General features: G+C 36.3%; 1 long non-coding RNA gene across 1 annotated transcript; it reads left to right on the plus strand.

Annotated features, from left to right (window-relative positions):
* Positions 1 to 6,405: 6,405 nt before the first annotated feature.
* LOC110739463 lies at positions 6,406 to 8,299 on the plus strand. Its single transcript, XR_002514825.1, has 3 exons — positions 6,406 to 6,600; positions 7,516 to 7,632; positions 7,728 to 8,299. It is a non-coding gene; the product is annotated as an uncharacterized LOC110739463 (long non-coding RNA).
* The last annotated feature ends 10,098 nt before the right edge of the window (positions 8,300 to 18,397 follow it).

Genomic DNA, 18,397 nt, shown 5'->3' on the forward strand with positions numbered 1-18,397 from the left:
GCTAGGTCATCACAAGCCTAGGCGCACCATGGTGTGCTAGGCGCGCCATGCGTGTTAGGTGCACTAGGCTGCCCATCGCAGCACCACCTGCGTTTGTGCGTGCCTTTGCATGGCACTACAGCACCGCAGCGTGCGTGCATGGGTGCCTAGGCACTATCGCAGCCCATCGCACCATCGCAGCACAAGCACAACACCTACGCATGGCTAGGCCTGTGCGTGTGTGCGTGTGCTTATGCCTTAGCCTATCACAGCATCGCAGCAGCATGGCTGCGCATATGCGTGCCTTCGCATGGCACTGCACCGCAGCATGCGTGCCTCAGTGCTAGGCACTATCGCAGGCCCCTCGCACAAGCACAGCACTATCGCATGGCTAGGCCAGTGCGTGTGTGCGTGTGCGTGGAGGGCATCGCAGCAGCAGCAAGAGCCTCGCTCAGTGCGTGTGCATACAAGCTATCGCAGCATCACAGCACCAAGCTTCGCATGCTTAGTTGATTGCTTGACCAATTTGCTTTATGAAATAATGGATTAAACAACTTTGACTAGTTTTAATTAGGCGCGTTAATCGGATTAACCACCTAAGTTAGTTACTAGTTTTGCGAGTTTAATTATGTATTTCGTAATTTGCATGGGCCATTCACAAATAGTGAATGCGTGAATGGAAGATTGTTTTCAAAACAGGTTATTTAAAATGGCAACTAGTGGGGCCCGACTAGGATAGAAAATACGGATTGCGTTCCGTTATGTATTTTTGTAAATCTAAATACGGTCTACGAACCATTAAGTATTTTTGTACTATTAGATTAATCTTAGTTGTACTAGCTAGTTATTTTATTTTGGCCAAAATGTCTCAAGACGGCGTTTCGATGAAGACGAGCCAAGATGAAGACCCATGGAAATTGAAGATTTCAAGGGGTCATGCTAGTTTCCAAATGCATCTATTTATTCTTTATATATATTATTGTTTTATATGAATGTTAGATGCATGTCTAGGATTTCATATGTTGCGACGATTAGTTAAGTACACTTAAATTAAACCAACATAGAAACCCTAGGTCCCTTAATAATATTGGGCTAAAATTTGCCGTTCCAAGAACAACACTTACCGAACTAATGCGCGTATGTGATGGGCTACGCCAAAGCGAGGCATCACTACTTCCCTAGGAACGTAAGGTATACTAGGTATACAAGTTGTCTTGGTTAAGCTCAACGATATCAGTAAGGAGTCCTTAGATGTCGTGGCAAAAAAGATAAAATGTCAAGGATGCATTAGATGCGACATTTTATCAAACCGAGAGTAGATTAGAGCTATTAGCAATTGGATTGCTTACCTTAAGATACTTAATGATTAAGACAAGCCAAAGAATGCTAAATCGCCTATTTCGTGGAAAACAAAGAAGCAACATAAAGTGTTTCGGTCTTCTGCGAAAGCCGAATATAGGTCCATGGCTGCGTTCACATGTGACCTAAATTGGCTTAAAGCTCTATTGTTAAGTCTGAGTGTTCAACATCCAAAGGCAATTAAGTTGTTTTGTGACATTGAGTCGGCATTACACATAGCAAAGAATCTGGTTTTTCATGAACGAACAAAGCACATTGAGGTTGACTGTCACTTTGTTTGCGATGCAATTAATGAAGGCTTGATTTCTCCTTCTCATGTTTCGACTTCATCTCAAGTTGCGGACTTTTGTACAAAGGCTATTGGCAAATCACAGTTTGATTTCCTTCTTTCCAAGTTGGCATTTTTGATCTGCATGCTCCAACTTGAGAGGGGTATTTAGATATATTGAGATAATATCGTATCTTATATTTGTTAGGATATTTGTTAGAAAATATTATCTTGGGTATTTTAGTTAGACTTCCTAATATCCTAGTATATCTTTTGATTCTAGGGTTAAGAATTTTATATCACATATATATTGATTTAGTCATAAATGAGAAAGCAAGCCGTATCATTGCAATTTTTTACATAATTGCATTATCATACAAATTATTTGAAGACGTATTACTGTAATTAAGAATAAGGTTTAACAACTTTATTTTTTTGACAACTTTTGCGACAAATAACCTGCCCCCTTGCTATTGGTAGATTTGCATAATTCCACTAACTATTGTCAGTACGATGAATAACGTGAACTTATAAAAATCATCTATTAAAACATACGATGAATAACCTGAGTTTAAAATCAAGTAATGGTCAAACAATCATCAAAAACAACAATCAATGAAAATAGTCAATTAAATTAGGAGAAAATAAAAATACCCAACAACCAATCATTTGCCAAACGCGGCCAAAATTAAATTCAAGATGTGTCATTATAATTAAGATTACATTTTTATAAATTTTTATGTGACAAATTACGTGATAATCAAGTACCTGCTCCCCTTGCGATTTGTAGAATTCCAATAATTATTGTTGATGAGTTGAATAACGTGATCTTAGTTTATATAAATCAACTTTACCAAAAAAAGTAAGTTTATATAAATCATCTATGAACAAGATGAATTACGTGTGGAATGATTGTTGATAAAGTGGTGGATCCCCAAATCGAGAAAAGCATTAGCTAAAAAAACAATGGAAAATACTTTTTGAGCGTTATCTTAGGTGAGATCGAGTGTAATTTTAAATTTTGATTAATGTTAAATTATTGTGTCTGCGCGTATGTTTTGACACCTCTAGCTAATATATATATATATATATATATATATATATATATATATATATATATATATATATATATATTTAATTTTTTTTATTTTTATTTTTATTTTTTTGCAACTCGTGTTAATGGCACATTTATTCTTTGAGGGACAGATTAAGTACTGTAAACGAACAAAATAATCAAAATAATTTATATATACACGTAGTACCTAACCTTTCTTAATTCTTGATGTTAAAATTATTTTAATTTGATAAATTTGCATGTTTACTTCTCTAATCACCTCCATCCTAAAGAAATGTACCCAAAGGCTATGTTGCAAATAGAAGTAAATAGAGAAAGTATTTTCAATTGCATTTCTTAAGTTTAAATTTTAAATATGTGCATTATTTTACTTTTGAAGTTTGCTTTATACTTATATTAGACATTATTCTCTCTATATTAAAAAAAAAGGCAAAAAAAGGTTAAGACGACGTTTTTATTCTTCATCAAACATTATTAATTTTTAGGCCCTGTTTACTTCACCTTAAAAAAATAATATTAAGTAAAAATCATTTCAGTTCAGTAAAAGAAATTTCAGTTCAGTAAAAAATAATATCAGTTCAGTTCAGCAAAAATAATTTTGGTTCAGTAAGAATAAGTTCAGTTCAGTAAAAATTCAGTATCTTTAAAGAAGAAACATAATAGAAAATCAGTAAAAATAAATTTAGTTCAGCAAAAGTAATTTCAGTTCAATAAAATTAATTTTAGTTCATGAAAAATAATTTAAGTTCGCAAAAATAGTTTCAATTCAATAAAAATAATTTTATTTGAGCAAAAATAAGGTGAAATGAACGAGGCCGTATTAAAGTTAAATTATTTTTACTAAATTAGATTAATTTTGCCAAATTTACTGTTCCTACTCATTTCGCAACTCTTTCTTTTAAGGATGACGGTGCTACTTCTTCCTTCTCATTTAGTGGGTTGCACTCTAAGCCCACTACACATTCTTGTACACTTTCTGAACTTGAGATGGTATGGCGGAAGAAACGAAGTAGTCAAGGTCCATTTTCACGTCGCAGGTCTTATGATCAGGTGCCTTTTTTTGGGTATGTTGGTTCCTAATGGTCTTAGAAGCGTCGAAAAATCAAGAATCTCAATTTTTTTTTTTTTTAAAACCAAGAATCTCAATTTTTTTTTTTTAAACCAAGAATCTCAATTTATACAATAAAGGTGGCGATTTTTTTTTCCACCTCCGCTTTGACGTTCTTTCCTGCAGAAAAAAGGTACTCTAATGTTTCGACTGTTATACTATAAGCAATAAAACAATAGTTACTTATCTCTTGATGCGTGAATCAAAATTGACAGTAGCCGTGTCGTGGCGAACCACTAACCTAAAAGACGATTCCGCGCTACCTCATGGCGCAGTAGACAAGAAGCGGTCGCCCTCCAGGATAAGCACGACGCTGGAGTTTATGTGCACTCACAAACCTGACTGGAACTCAGAACATTTGCCTAGAAAACAGAAAGAATAAGAATTTGTGTTTAGATTATTTTATAGAATAGAGAAGACTGTTCATTAATGTGTATTAATCGAATAAACAAAAAGAGGTTTATATAGAGTAACAGAGAGCAACGGCCAGCAAGAAAAAGGGAAGAAACGACCAAATAATTAAAGCCAAAACCTAAGCAATGTTCAGTTAAAATCAAGGAAACGCTCAGCTATAATCAAGGAATTAATGGCTGAATAAATTCCTAAAAGTCAGAAAATTCCAACAGTAAAAAACGAATTACATAGAAATATCCTGTCAACAAGGAAAGGAAATAAAATTTCTCCAAAAAGTTAAGAGGGACCCACGCCCGCGCATCGCATTCCCCAAGACCCCAAGTCCCGAGTACCGAGCCCGACCCGACCTGACCCGTCCCAGCTCAGCGCGCGCGCGTGCCTGTTTATGGTACAACACCCACCTCCAAGTCACTCAACTAAGTAGTACTAATATACTACAATATATATACAAGGAAAAAACCTTTCCCCCAACAATGTGGGATTTTCCCCTTTCATCTCTCTCTTTTGTTTTCTTCCAACACTCTTGTTTTGTATAAAGAACTTCCAACAATCCCCCACAGGTTCGAAGATATGAAAAAGAAATGAAGGAAAAATAATTCTAGGCAAAACAAGCAATTGCATAAGTGTCAATGTCTCGCGACTTGAATTAACACAAAGTGGACATCAAGCTATGATCTCTCACTACCAAGTGACCTTCGTCTTTAACTCAATAGGGAGTTAGGGACCTGTCACTTTGAGCAACACAATTGAACATGTATAATATTCTGAAATTCCGCGAATAAAGGTGACACGTTATACTTGCCATACGTCCAAGCCTAGATGCTCATAGGTGCTCTAGAGTATAAGCCCACAAAATACTCATAGGAAGTGGCCAGACTTCCACACCTAAGTAGGTGAATATCATCAAGTGTGAGCTACAACAAACCTCGAAAAATATGGATATGTGTTCATTAAGAGCCATATGCTCAACCTCTTTCTCATTTGTAGCTAAGCACAAAACAAACATCTAGAGATGGACAGAAATAAAACTGTGCTTCCAAATTATTATATAATGTTCCCCTTTGAACTAATGGTGAGTAGGAGTTCACTATTTCACAATTGATACAACGGGCTTTAGCCCTATCTCTTCCAATGTTTTCAAAATTAGTTTTCTACATAGGCCTTTAGTTAACTGATCCGCAATGTTATTTTCAGACTTAAAATATTCCTGTGATATCACCCCTACATACAACAAATTTCTGACGGCCTTATGCCTCAGACGAATGTGTCTCTTCTCTCCATTATAGGCATGGTTGTGTGCAACAACAATTGCAACTTGTGAATCACAATGAAGTGGAATTGAAGGAGCTAGCTTCCCCCACAATGGAATATCAGCAAGCATGTTCCTCAACCATTTTTCCTCATGACTTTCCAATTCAAGAGCAATAAACTAAGATCCCTTAGTAGACATAGCAGTGCAAGATTGCTTACAAGATTTCCAGGATATGGCTCCACCCCCAAGGGTGAAGACATAGCCACTAGTAGAGTTAACTTCATCATTGTCGGGTACCCAGTTGGCATCACAAAAACACTCCAAAACTCCTGGAAATTTCACTAGTAGAAAAAAGGAAATCGGCACCGCACTTTTGGCACCGGTTTTTGAAAACCGGTGGGAAAGAAATGGGCGGGATTAGGAATACAGACTTTTGGCACCAATTCCTATTAAACCGGTTGGGATTTATACTTTTCGCACCGGTTCAAACCGGTGCCAATTAAAAAAGAGAAAAAAAAATAGGGGGAGAAAGGGATTTGGCACCGGTTCGGTTCGAACCGGTGCGAAATCTATTGTAAAATAAAAAAAAAACCCGGATATATACTCTTTATTTCTCTTGCTTTCATTTCCTTGACCTTTCCTCCTCTCTCATCTGATATGCCTCTCTCTCTCCTCCATTGAAGCGTACTCGAATTTCCCTCTTCGTTCTGCTCTTCTCTTTCAATTCCCTCCCATTTTCGCATCTCCTGCTCTTCCTCCCAGCTTTCCCTCTCCGTTTTCTCATCTCCCTCTCGTTTTCGCATCTCCTTCTGTACTCCATTGAAGCAGCTCGCTCTCTCTCCATTGAATTGGTTTACTCGCTTTCTCACTCCATTGAAGCAGCACCTCCATTAAACCAGCTCTGGCCTCTATTGAACTCACTTCGACGTAAGATTTTTCTTGTGGTTGTGCGAATTCATTGATTTTCTTTCCCAATCTAGGGTTTGTCGTTGATTTTCTATTCAATTTAGTAATTTTAGGGTTGTGGTAATATAGGGTTTGTCATTGAAGCGCGCACGGCTACACCTCCACCCTAACGGCCTCCTTGTCACGGCTACACCTCCACCGATTCTGAGCTTTCTCACCACCATTGAACCAGCTTCGAGGTAAGATGATGGTTTTTCCTTTAATTTGCCTGATGAACCATGATAATCTCTAATGAAAAGGACTATAATGGACGGACTTGAATTTTCTTTACCTAAACTCCTTAAACATGGTTGAAATGCTCTCTCTCCCCTATAATTAACAATTTAGCATTCCTTTTAGAGCAGCCTAAATGGCAATTAGCATGTTAACACTTGGATATTTATCCTGTAGCTGCAAGCCAGCAATTTAATTCTCACATTGCTGTAAATGGCAATCACTTAGCTCATTTAGCAATTCTTATTACCTCATTTAGCTTCCCCTTGGCTAATCCACATGTCTTTTCAGACCGACCCTGGAGTGCCTGTTGTATATGTTGTTTTACATTCAGCAAAGTTTGATACTACGTATTTTCTAGTTTTTCATTGCACATCTATTTGAACTTTGAATGCATCAATGAGTAAATTTAAAATTACATTGAAAAGTAAACTACATTCCTCGAAAAGTAAGCTAGATATGTTTAAATGTAAACACTCTGCGGAAGTAACTGAAGAAATGGAGAGGTGCAGAGAGTCTGCCCTTGAGAGGAGGAAGGCCATTGAGTAAGAAAAGGAATGTTTTCAAAAAGCTGTTTTGTTGTTCTGGACATGCTGAATACCAGAGAGGGAAAACAAGATGATTAGTAACATCTCTTTCATAGAATTTTATCAACTTATCATGTCTAACTATGATCATTGTTATTTCATAGACCTTTGTACTCATTAGTCACTTCCTGCTTGTTCTGTTGTGCAGGACTTGGTTTGTTTCTTCTGGCTATTTGTATGATTTATGTAGGTAGTTGGAATTATGTAATGGGGGGTAGAATCTTGTGATGGGTGAGAACTACATAGACGAGAAATTTTTGTACATCATTCTGATTGCATTTCTTTATTTATTAGGTGTAATGATCATGGAGAACCACTCCCTCCTGATGATCAAAAATATGTTATTGACAATGTACTGAACTACCATCCTGATAAACGGATAAAATTGGGGCTGAAGTTGATTTTATTATGGTAAGCTATACATAGCTCTTGCTATTGAAATCCTTTTTTATTTTTTTTATGAAGTCTAAATAACTTCTAAAATCTTTTTATATTGCTATATGCAGGTTAAAAAGCATAGCAACTTCCAAGAAAGTCGTTGCTTTTATGTCGTTTTAATGGATGGGCATAATGTGGACTTCTCATACATCAAGTGCTTGGAGACTTATGTTAAGGGAAAGTACCAATCAGTTGCTGAGTCCTTCATGTCCAAGTATTTTAAAAGGCCTCATGCGGGAGGCAATCCCTCACCTGCAAGTCCCTCGCCTGCAAGCCCATCACCACCAAGTCTAAAAGTAGATTGAAATTAGTTAAAGTAATTAAGATAATTCTAATAGCAGATTGAAATTAGTTAAAGTAAATAAGATATTTCCAAAAATAGATTGAAACGAGATCCACCTTCTCTGCTTCCAATTTAGGTTCAGTTATAAGAAATTTTGGTGCTCTAGGGTTAAATTCTCACTCTTCTTTAATGTCCACATCAGCTTGCTATATCTCAGCTTGCTGTATCTCAAAAATCTTTTTAATTTGTTGCAGCTTTCAAGAGCTCTAGTTGCTATCAAATCCTCTTTCGTGGGAAATGTGTTTTCTAGCCTCTTGTATATTGATTCTGATGATAGGTGCAATTGCTTCTTTTGTCCTATGGTATTCTTGTGTTTCTGATTTTCTTACATTATCAACACTACCTATTTACATCTGATTAAAGCTCTACTTTATCAAAATACATATGTTTTTGCCTTGTGGTATTGGTCTGATCTTATGTCTTGGACTTGTTGATGCTTTTTACATATACTCGGCTGTGTATAATGTACTTGGAACTTGCTCTTATGTGTTTACAAGATTTAATATGGAGACTATGGAATACAAGAACATCAGCTTTACCGTGTGGGATGTCGGAGGTCAAGACAAGGCAAGTCTTGTCTACTTTATTTATCTGATATCATCATGTGTTGCTATTTTTTAAGTCTTATATTGAATTCTTAATTGCATGGCATAGACATATCTATAATTTACTTTTCCTTGAGGCCTAAATATTACCTTTTGAAGTTATGCTCAAATAGTATAGCAACCGTTCCTCAATGACATGATTTTTGACTCCATGTTTTTGCTTATGTGGTCAGATCATCTACATTAGTTGAGGGGAGAGATTGAACAGGATAAAATTTATTACCTTGTCATTTCTTATTTAGTTATTTCCTAATTTACATTGGCTAGGATATGAGTATTGCCTGGGATAAAGTAGCATTTTCACTGTTTTTGCTCTTCTTGCCTCTTATGAAAAAATGTAAATGTTTTTGGAACTGATCGCTTTGACTTTGGTGAAGTGGGAGTGTAAATTGGTCATTAAAAGCATCCTCACATTCTTTTACCAAACACATGGTTAGTATCTGATTGATCAACATCGGCTAATTTTTCCCATGAAAAACTATTGTCTGAACTTAGTAGCCTGTATCTGAATGTTGTTCTGTCAAAGTGCGCAGATGTCATCTCAAACAGGTATTATTGGTAATATTGATGTAATGATGAATTCATAACAATGATGATCATTTTTCTAGTTGTTAGCCTGTATATTGTACATTAGTGGATTTTATCATGATTGAATCGCATTGTTATGTAATTTTTGACAATATCAATGCTATAATTGTGCAATTCAGTGAGTCAGAAAGATATATCCTTGACCTAATATTTTAGGGCTAAGTGATATCGCATTTTAAGTGATCAATTATGGTTCATAGCATCCATACTTCTATTAGGATAACATTCCCCTTACCCTACTGGTGCTGGTGAATGGAAGTCTAGAGTATTTCATTCTTCTGCTGTCTTTGCTGCTCATTTAGTATATGCCTTGAGTTGCTGCTGGCTGCTAAGATTTATTTGTCGATTTCTCCAAGAAATATGCGTGAATCTTGCTAAGGATCAGCTATTTTGTCTTTTAGGCCCTAATGGAGCTGGTAAAACTACTACTATCAATTGCTTGACTGGAATTTCACCAGTGACCAGTGCAGATGGTAATAGTTTGTTTGAGAATTTGTCCTTTCTTGTTTAAATTTCTGTTTTTCATGATGTACTAGTCAACATTCAACTGAAATCTCAAGTGTTTTTTTATTTTTTATTTTTTTTATTGAAGAAAATATATGTGTTTTATGTATATTATGATTATATATAAGTATTTGGTACAATTTTTGGCACCGGTTTTGGAAAAGAACTGGTGCTAAAAGTTTTTTTTTAATTTTTTTGGGGACTTTTGGCACCGGTTCTAAATCATAATCGGTGCCTATTGTATTGAAATAAAAAAAAAAAAGCGCGCCATGGGTAATTAGCACCGGTTAACCGGTGCCAAATAGGGTATTTAGCACTGGTTAACCGGTGCCAAATCTTTAAATAGCCACCGATTTTGAACCGGTGCCAAATTTTCAGAGATTTGGCATCCCTCAAGTCTTCAACGATTCAAAACCGGTGCCCAAAGGGGGGTTTGAACCAGTGCCAAAGATCTTTTTTCTCGTAGTGTTTGGAGTAGTGCAAACCCCAATACATAAAACCCTTAAGGTATCTAAGCAACCTCTTTAGAGCAACCCAATAATCACATTCAGGTTATGCGTGTACCTGCTCAACCTACTAACAGAATAAGAAATGTCAGGTCTAGTGTAGTTCATAAGAAACATAACACTACCAATAATTTTAGCATATTCAGACTGATCAACTGGATCACCATTATTTTTTTTAGGTGGAAGCTCGGGTCATATGGAGTCTTAACTCGATCGACATTAAACGAGTCAAACTTTTTATGAAGTTTTTCAACATAGTGTGACTGATTAAGGCAGATGCCATTTGGAGTCCTTTTGATTTTTACTCCCAAAATCACATCTACCTCACCGATGTCTTTCATTTCAAAATTCGAACTCAAAAACTGTTTTGTCTTATTTACTCGATCCAAGTCAGTCCCAAAAATTAAAATGTCATCCACATAAAGACAAATAATCACACAACCAAGACTATCATGCTTAGAATAAACACAAGAGTCATCTTCATTAATATGAAAACCATTACCAGTCATAGTCTTATCGAATTTGTCATGCCATTGCTTTAGAGCTTGCTTAAGCCTATACAATGACTTGAATAACTTACAAACCTTGTTTTCTTGGCCCAGAACAATGAACCCTTCAGGTTGGACCATGTAAATTTCCTCATCCAAGTCACTATTCAAAAATGCAGTTTTGACATCCATTTGGTGAACAACAAGATAAAAAATGCAAGCAAGAGCAATTAAAGTCCTAATGATTGCAATTTTAGTGACAGGGGAGTAATTATCAAAATAATCGATGCCAAACTTTTGAGTAAAACCCCTTACCACTATCCTTGCCTTATACTTGTCCATCGGCTTTCAATTTTTTCCTAAGGATCCATTTACAAGTAATGGGCTTGCAACCTCTAGGAAGTTCAACCAATACCCAAGTGTTATTATTGAGAATTGATTGCAATTCACTATCAAATTCTTCTTTCCAAAAACCAGCATCAACTGACCTCATTGCCTCGTCATAGGTTTTTGGATCATCTTCCAAAACAAAGATATGCACAAAATCATCATCAATTAAGGAAGATTCAGATAGAAAGGAAGTTATAAAATCAGGACCCAAACTGTTCTTTCGTTCCCTTTTGCTTCTCCTTGGCTCCAAAACAGAATCATCGTTAGTAATAGGAGCATTAGAAAAAGGTAAACTAACAAAACTACTAACAGGTAATTCACTGTCATTAGGTGGAGCATTTTCCAAGGAAATTTTTTTTCAAAGAATTCTACATCTCTTACCTCAATGATATGACCACCTGCATAAGAGTTGTTAGCACCTTTAACAAAGAAACGATAAGCTGCACTTTAATAAGCATAGCCAACAAAAATAGCGTCAACAGTTTTACAACCAATTTTATCCCTCTTGAAACTAGGTATGCCTAGTTTTGATAGGCACCCCCACACTTTCAAGTATTTCAGGTTTGGTACTCGACCTTTCCATATTTTGTATGGAGTCTTGTCAAGCTTCTTATGAGGAACCATGTTCAAAACATGACAAGCAGAAAGAATAGCCTCCGCCCACATGTTATTAGGAAGCCCAGAGCTAAAAAGCATAGAATTCATCATATTCTAAAAAGTTCTATTTTTTCTTTCAGCTATACCGTTTTGTTCAGGTGAATAAGGAGCTATCGTCTCATGTACGATGCCGAGTTGCTCACAAAATGTCGTAAGGGTGTCAGGGTTGTACTCACCACCCCTGTCACTCCTAACCCTCTTAATCTTCTTGTTCAATTGGTTTTCTACCTCAGCTTTATATTTGAGGAACATTTCCTCGGCTTCGTCCTTAGACCTGAGAAGATAAACCAAGCAAAAACGTGAACAATCATCAACAAAAGTATTATAATACTTTTTACCTCCTCTACTCTCGTGATTATTAAAATCACCCAAGTAACTATGAACAAGTTCTAGTACTGTAGTCTATCTATCTACTGATTTAAATAATGGCTTCTTTGTGAATTTGGCTTCAACACAAATTTGACATTTCGAAAAATCAGTGTTAGAAAATTGTGGAATCAAATTTAAATGTTTAAGCCTTTTAATCGAATCAATGTTAACGTAACCCAATCTAGCATGCCACAAATCAATAGACTCAGCAATATAAGCAGAAGAAGTACTAGCATTCATATTAATAATGTTAATTTTAACATTAAGAGTATAAAGCCCCCCATTACAAAAGCCGTTCCCCATAAATCCCCCATTGCGAGCAAGAACTAATCTATCAAAATCAAAGGAGAGCTTCAGTCCAACTCTCATGAGCAAACTGCCAGATAATGAATTCCTACACATTTCAGGAACATGCAAAACATTAGTGAGAGTAAGCAATTTTTCAGAAGTGAGAGTGAGAACCATCTTCCCTTTGCCTAGGATAGAGGCAGAAGCTGAGTTGCCCATGAAGAAATTTTCACCTTCAACCTTGTCATAGGTGGTGAACATGTCCTTATTGGCGTAGATGTGCCTGGTTGCTCCAGTGTCAACAATCCACTCAGCAGCATTACCTGTAAAGTTAGCTTCTAAAATAACAGCAACAATAATGTTAGAATCCTCAATAAGATTCCCTTGAGTCTGTCTATCCTTGTACTTCTTCACTCTGCAATCCTTAGCCTTGTGACCAGTCAAACCACACTCAAAACAGGTACCCTTAAACTTGTACTTCTCAATCGTCCCTTTAGGCTTAAGATAACCGTTTTAGGATTTAGACTGGTTGTTTGGTTTGGGTTCAACAACATTGGCTTTGGCAGAAGAAGAGGAAGGGAAAACAGAATTGCCTATGTCTTTGATACGGTTTTCCTCCTCAATTTGGAGGTGTCCTATAAGCTCATCTAAGTTTAGGTCTTTCTTTTTGTGCATCAATTGGTTGCGAAAATCCTTCAAAGAGGAAGGGAGTTTCTCAATCAAAACAATAGCAAGGGTATTATCACAAATAGACAGACCTTCAGCACCTGATCTATAATAGGCTTATCATCAACAACTTGAAAATTCAACCACTTATTAACACAATAACGTTTAGTACCAGCATCATCAGTCCCATATTTTTTCTCTAAAGCATCCCAAATATCCTTAGCATGATAAAAACCCATATAAATGTCTAACAGATTATTCGACTTATAATGCAGCAACATGCCCTTAAATGTTCTATCATCTTTAGTAAACTTAACATCAGTTTCATACAATTCATCCTTATCAACAGGTTCAACAATATCATCAAGCACCTACGCAACATCAATTTGTTCCAATAAAAACGTATCCTAACAGCCCAACATTTATAATTCATGCCATCAAGAGGCTCTAACTTAGAAATATCAGGAATAAGAAATTTGGAAGACATAATCGTCTATTGGATTGTTATACTATAAGCAATAAAACAATAATTACTTATCTCTTGATGCGTGAACCAAAACTGACAGTAGTCGTGTCGTGGCGAACTACTGACCTAAAAGACGATTCCGGGCTACCACCTAGTGCAGTAGACAAGAAGCGGTCGCCCTCCAGGATAAGCACGACGCTAGAGTTTATGTGCACTCACAAACTCGACTTGAACTCAGAACACTTGCCTTGAAAATAGAAAGAATAAGAATTTGTGTTTAGATTATTTTATAGAAGAGAGAAATTTATTCATTGCTTTGTGTAAATAGAAGAAACAAAAGAGGTTTATATAGAGTAACAGAGAGCAATGACCAGGCAAGAAAAAGGGAAGAAACGACCAGATAATTAAGGCCAAAACCTAAGCAACGTTAAGCCAAAATCAAGGAAACGGTCAGCTATAATCAAGGAATTAATGGCTGAATAAATTCCTAACAGTCAAAAATCCCAGCGGTTAAAAACGGATTAAATAGGAATATCCTGTCAACAAGGAAAGGAAATAAAATTTCTCCAAAAAGTTAAGAGTGACCCACACCTGCGCATCACATTCCCCAAGACCCTATGTCCCAAGCACGACCAGTCCTGGCGAGGCACGCGCGCGCGTGTTTATGTCTGTGGTACAACACCCACCTCCAAGTCACTCAACTAAGTAGTACTAACATACTACAATATATAAACAAGGAAAAAACGTCACCCCCCACCAATGTGGGACTTTCCATTTCATCTCTTTCTCTTGTTTTCTTCCAACACTCTTGTTTTATATCAAGAACTTCCAACATCGACAGTTGCAGACTTAGGGTTTCTTCGCTCTTTTTCTACTTTTTTTTGAATGCTAAATTCAATAAAAAAAATAATAAGGCTCATTCTAAAAGCAAAAGAAACCTTACAGATTGTTAGGTTACACTATTGTTAAATTCCAAAAGGTGGATAATCTTGCTGCTACATTTAGTGTGAGCACCTGATCGAATTAGAATGATCCTTCTGGTACTTTGATTTCTATTTCACATATGCCACACTTTGGTTTGGCGGCTGGCCCCTCACAGCTCTCCCAAGGTATCCATAATAGTTACATCTTAGTTGTTTTTATGTATGGCTCAAAAGATATTTCTTGTGATTTTTGCTCTACTGTTGTACTTTGTAATGTAAAAACTCTCAATGAAAAAGATAAATGTGTGATGTTTGCTTATGGTACTCCTGTTCTAGAAGATAAACCTCAAGTTTGGGGGTTTAATTTTATATTTATTAGCTATAACACCTAATACTTTGATTATTAGAGATATTAATCAAATCAAACACCATTATGCTAGGAATTGTGGTTCAAATGTGATTCTCTCATTTATTAATTTTCGACTAAAATCAAATCTCCTATCAACATCTTTCAAAGGGCCCCTATACTTGGTTTAATAATAGGGAGGATGATCAACTCATTCTCCAATGGCTGGATCAGTCATGTATGAATTCGGACTGGTTTTCAAATTACCCTGATAATAAAGCTAGGTTGTACTCATCCCACTCTGGGAGTGACCACCCCCAGGCAGTAGAAGCGTCCTCACCTTAGCTTACGGGCTCGTCCTCTCGGTGAGACGAGCGGGAGCGTGAGCCGAAACCTCGGCGTCGAGTCATGCTATTCATTGTTAACATAAAAATAGTAAATTAAAGGTTCTATAGTGTCTAAGTTTGCCTAGCAGCATGATATTACGCTCATCACAACAGAGTACAAAACACAAAAACAGGGCATGATTTTGATTCACACAGCAACCAAAATTCTGAGCACCAAAACAATTTCTTGCAAATTTACAACAAATATTGCAACAAAATAAGAACAAAGACCAAGCAAAATCATGAAGAACAAGCCACATTGTATTCACTAACCTAGAGTGTTCAAGAATGGCAAAATGCTCGTTACTTCACCCAATAAAGCAATTCTAGTCACAAAGCAATGTACAAACACATACAAGCAATTTCATGGCGAAAGAATCAATGAAAATTGAATAAAAAGCATAAACTCATTTTCGGGTTTCAAATAAAACGCTGCATACATGCACAAAATTCGCCAAAAATAAGAGGAATTTGAACAAAACTTACATAGATCAGTGAACTAGTATGAAAATGCGTCGATTTGCACCAAGTGTGAGCAAATTTGGTTTAGAAATGAGTGAAAATGAACAGCCCCAATAAATGAGGAAGAAAGGGGTTTAAATTCGCAAACTGCGAATTGATCGCAAAATTTTGGATCCATCGCGACGCGATAGAACCAACACGGCACGATACAACCTGTCGCCACGCGATACGTCTGCTGCTGCCTGTGTCAGACTTTGTGGGTCCCATAAATTGATTTTGTGGACCATTTTTATCCATTGGAGCTTCTTGCTACGCCACTTATCCTTTAAGTCCCATGATGAGCAATTGATTTGATTAGTAATTGGCCCGATTAAAATTTTGGTTGATGATCGACCTGATGACGATCACCTTTTTGATAAGTGCCTAAGCATTAACTCAATACAAAGCAAAAGCGCCTAAGCATTGGCTCATCACACTTAAAATCTCCTAAGCATTGGTTAAACGCGCACTGGCAGAGCATATTACACCTAAAACATTGGTTAAGCATGTCTAAAACACCTAAGCATTGGTCGGACGCATTTCATTACACCTAACTGGTTAATCCCGCTTAAGCATTGGCAAGGTTTGAGGATTGCTAGGCATTGTGGTCTTAAACGACTTTCCCTAGAGTGTGGAGGTTGTCAGCATTAGTTGGTCCCGTCTAAGCATTGACGTGATTTGGAGATGGCGACATATTGTGGTCTTCGATGGTGTCCCTAAGCATTGTGGAGATTGTCAAATGGCGAAATACTGCCACAACATTAGCAACAGCGGCGAAGCACAACCGTGGAGAAGCACTGCCACAACATTAATAATAGCGGTGAAGCACCGCCGTTGCGAAGCATTGCCACAATATTATTTCGAAAAGAAAATTTAAGAATTTTACTTTGGATAAAACACTTGTTTTCAATGATTTTAATTCTGATAAAATCAAAATGCGTATGGATATTCGATTAACCTAATTTGATTGGTAGGAGGATTTTGTATGGATTTATCTTTTAAAAAGTATCGCCGAGTGACAAAAATATCGCGTCGCAATAGAAATATTGCACCGCGATGGATCTAGTTTTACTCTGAATCAAATTCTGACTCTTTTATGATATTTCAACCTTCTTTTTTCTTTATAAATAGAGGTCATTTCACCCCGTTTTAAATCATCAACAAGCTTAATCACCAATAATCATCATCTAATCCCTTACTTTAAGATATAAGATTTTCTCTCTCTTTCTCTTTCTTAGCCTAGCCTAAACACATCCCAACACCTTCATCATATTATACACCATACTTCCTTCACGAGTCTTGAATACTCCAAGCCTTTCTAGAAGTTGCCTTCGTCCTCGATATAAGGTTGATAATTCTGAGGGTTTGGTCCCAACTCCATATTTCAGTTCTTTATTTATTTATTTGGTTTGACTTAATCTTTCTTGAAGTTACAAACGTGTGTATTGTTTTGAAATAAAGAGAAACGAGACATCAAAGTGAGTAGATCTACTATCTTTATTCCTTGATTTTGATATAGAAATCATGCTCAGAATCTTGTTTAAATTCCAAGTATCATGTTAGGATGTTTATTTTGATTTCTGGTATCATGTTTAGGGTGTTTATTAATATTTCTAATATCATGTTGATTTCTAGTATCATGTTTAGCTAAAGCTTTGATTTTCATTTAGTGACATGCTAGGGTTTGTTATTAATCCATTTAGTATCATGCCTAGGATCTTGCTAATATTTTCTTTATTATGATTATGATTGTTGTGTCAATACTTATCATGTTGCTTGATTATTCATGATTGATTGTTATTGCTTGATCACGCCCTCTTTTGCAGGTTTAAAGGAATTTGTACTTGAAATCACGCCTAATAAGATAATTAATAATTTAATTAGGTTTAATATGATTTTAATTCAAGTGATCGCCAATAATATATTTATTTGTGCGTGCATTAATAATTAACCAACATAGATTAAACAGGTTTAGGATTAACTTGTTGTATGTATGTTGATCGGAAAGTGTACATGAATATCATAAGAATTAAGTAGAGGTCGATTTAGGGCGGGTTCAATCTCTTTTAGGTTGGATTCGTACCATCATCCCCGAATATCCAGTCATGGTTCCCGACCACTATGGAGTCAGTGATCTCTGTGATCGTGAATGGGGTGTATTCTTCACACCCGTGAACGGTTTACAAGTTCCTAAAACTTGTTGGGGACTATTTTATATCTAGCTTCTTTCCCATTGGACGCCACCATGCTTAAATGCATGATCACAGTGGGGCTCAAAGTTGATGTTTGAAATATTCCTACAATGCCTTTGTTGTTAGTTGTTTGTTTAAGAACTTTAAAATTGGTTTTTGTTTAATTTCAGTTTAGCCGATAAGGGTTGTTCTACCCTGCTTTTGAATGTTATTGATTTACCTGGTTTAAGTTCGTTTGTTAATTTTTTTTCATCACTTATTTTGTGCTTAGGTTAAAATAACTTAATTTGGATGTTTGAATGAGTTAAAATTAACTTTTAGACCTAGGTTAAGCATGACTTTGTCAATCGAAGTAACGTAGCCTCCTATTCAGGCGTAATTTCGTTAACGCTTCTTATTCTAAAAGAATGGGGTGTTACACTTTGAACAACCTTTCTTAATTATAGAGAGAATTGATTCCTTGTTATTAATTTTTTTTTTTCAAACTCGGGCAATAAAGGTATGCATTTGGTTGGTAAAG

The sequence above is a fragment of the Chenopodium quinoa genome, unplaced genomic scaffold (genome assembly GCF_001683475.1).
Source record: "Chenopodium quinoa cultivar QQ74 unplaced genomic scaffold, ASM168347v1, whole genome shotgun sequence".
Lineage (NCBI taxonomy): Eukaryota > Viridiplantae > Streptophyta > Magnoliopsida > Caryophyllales > Amaranthaceae > Chenopodium > Chenopodium quinoa.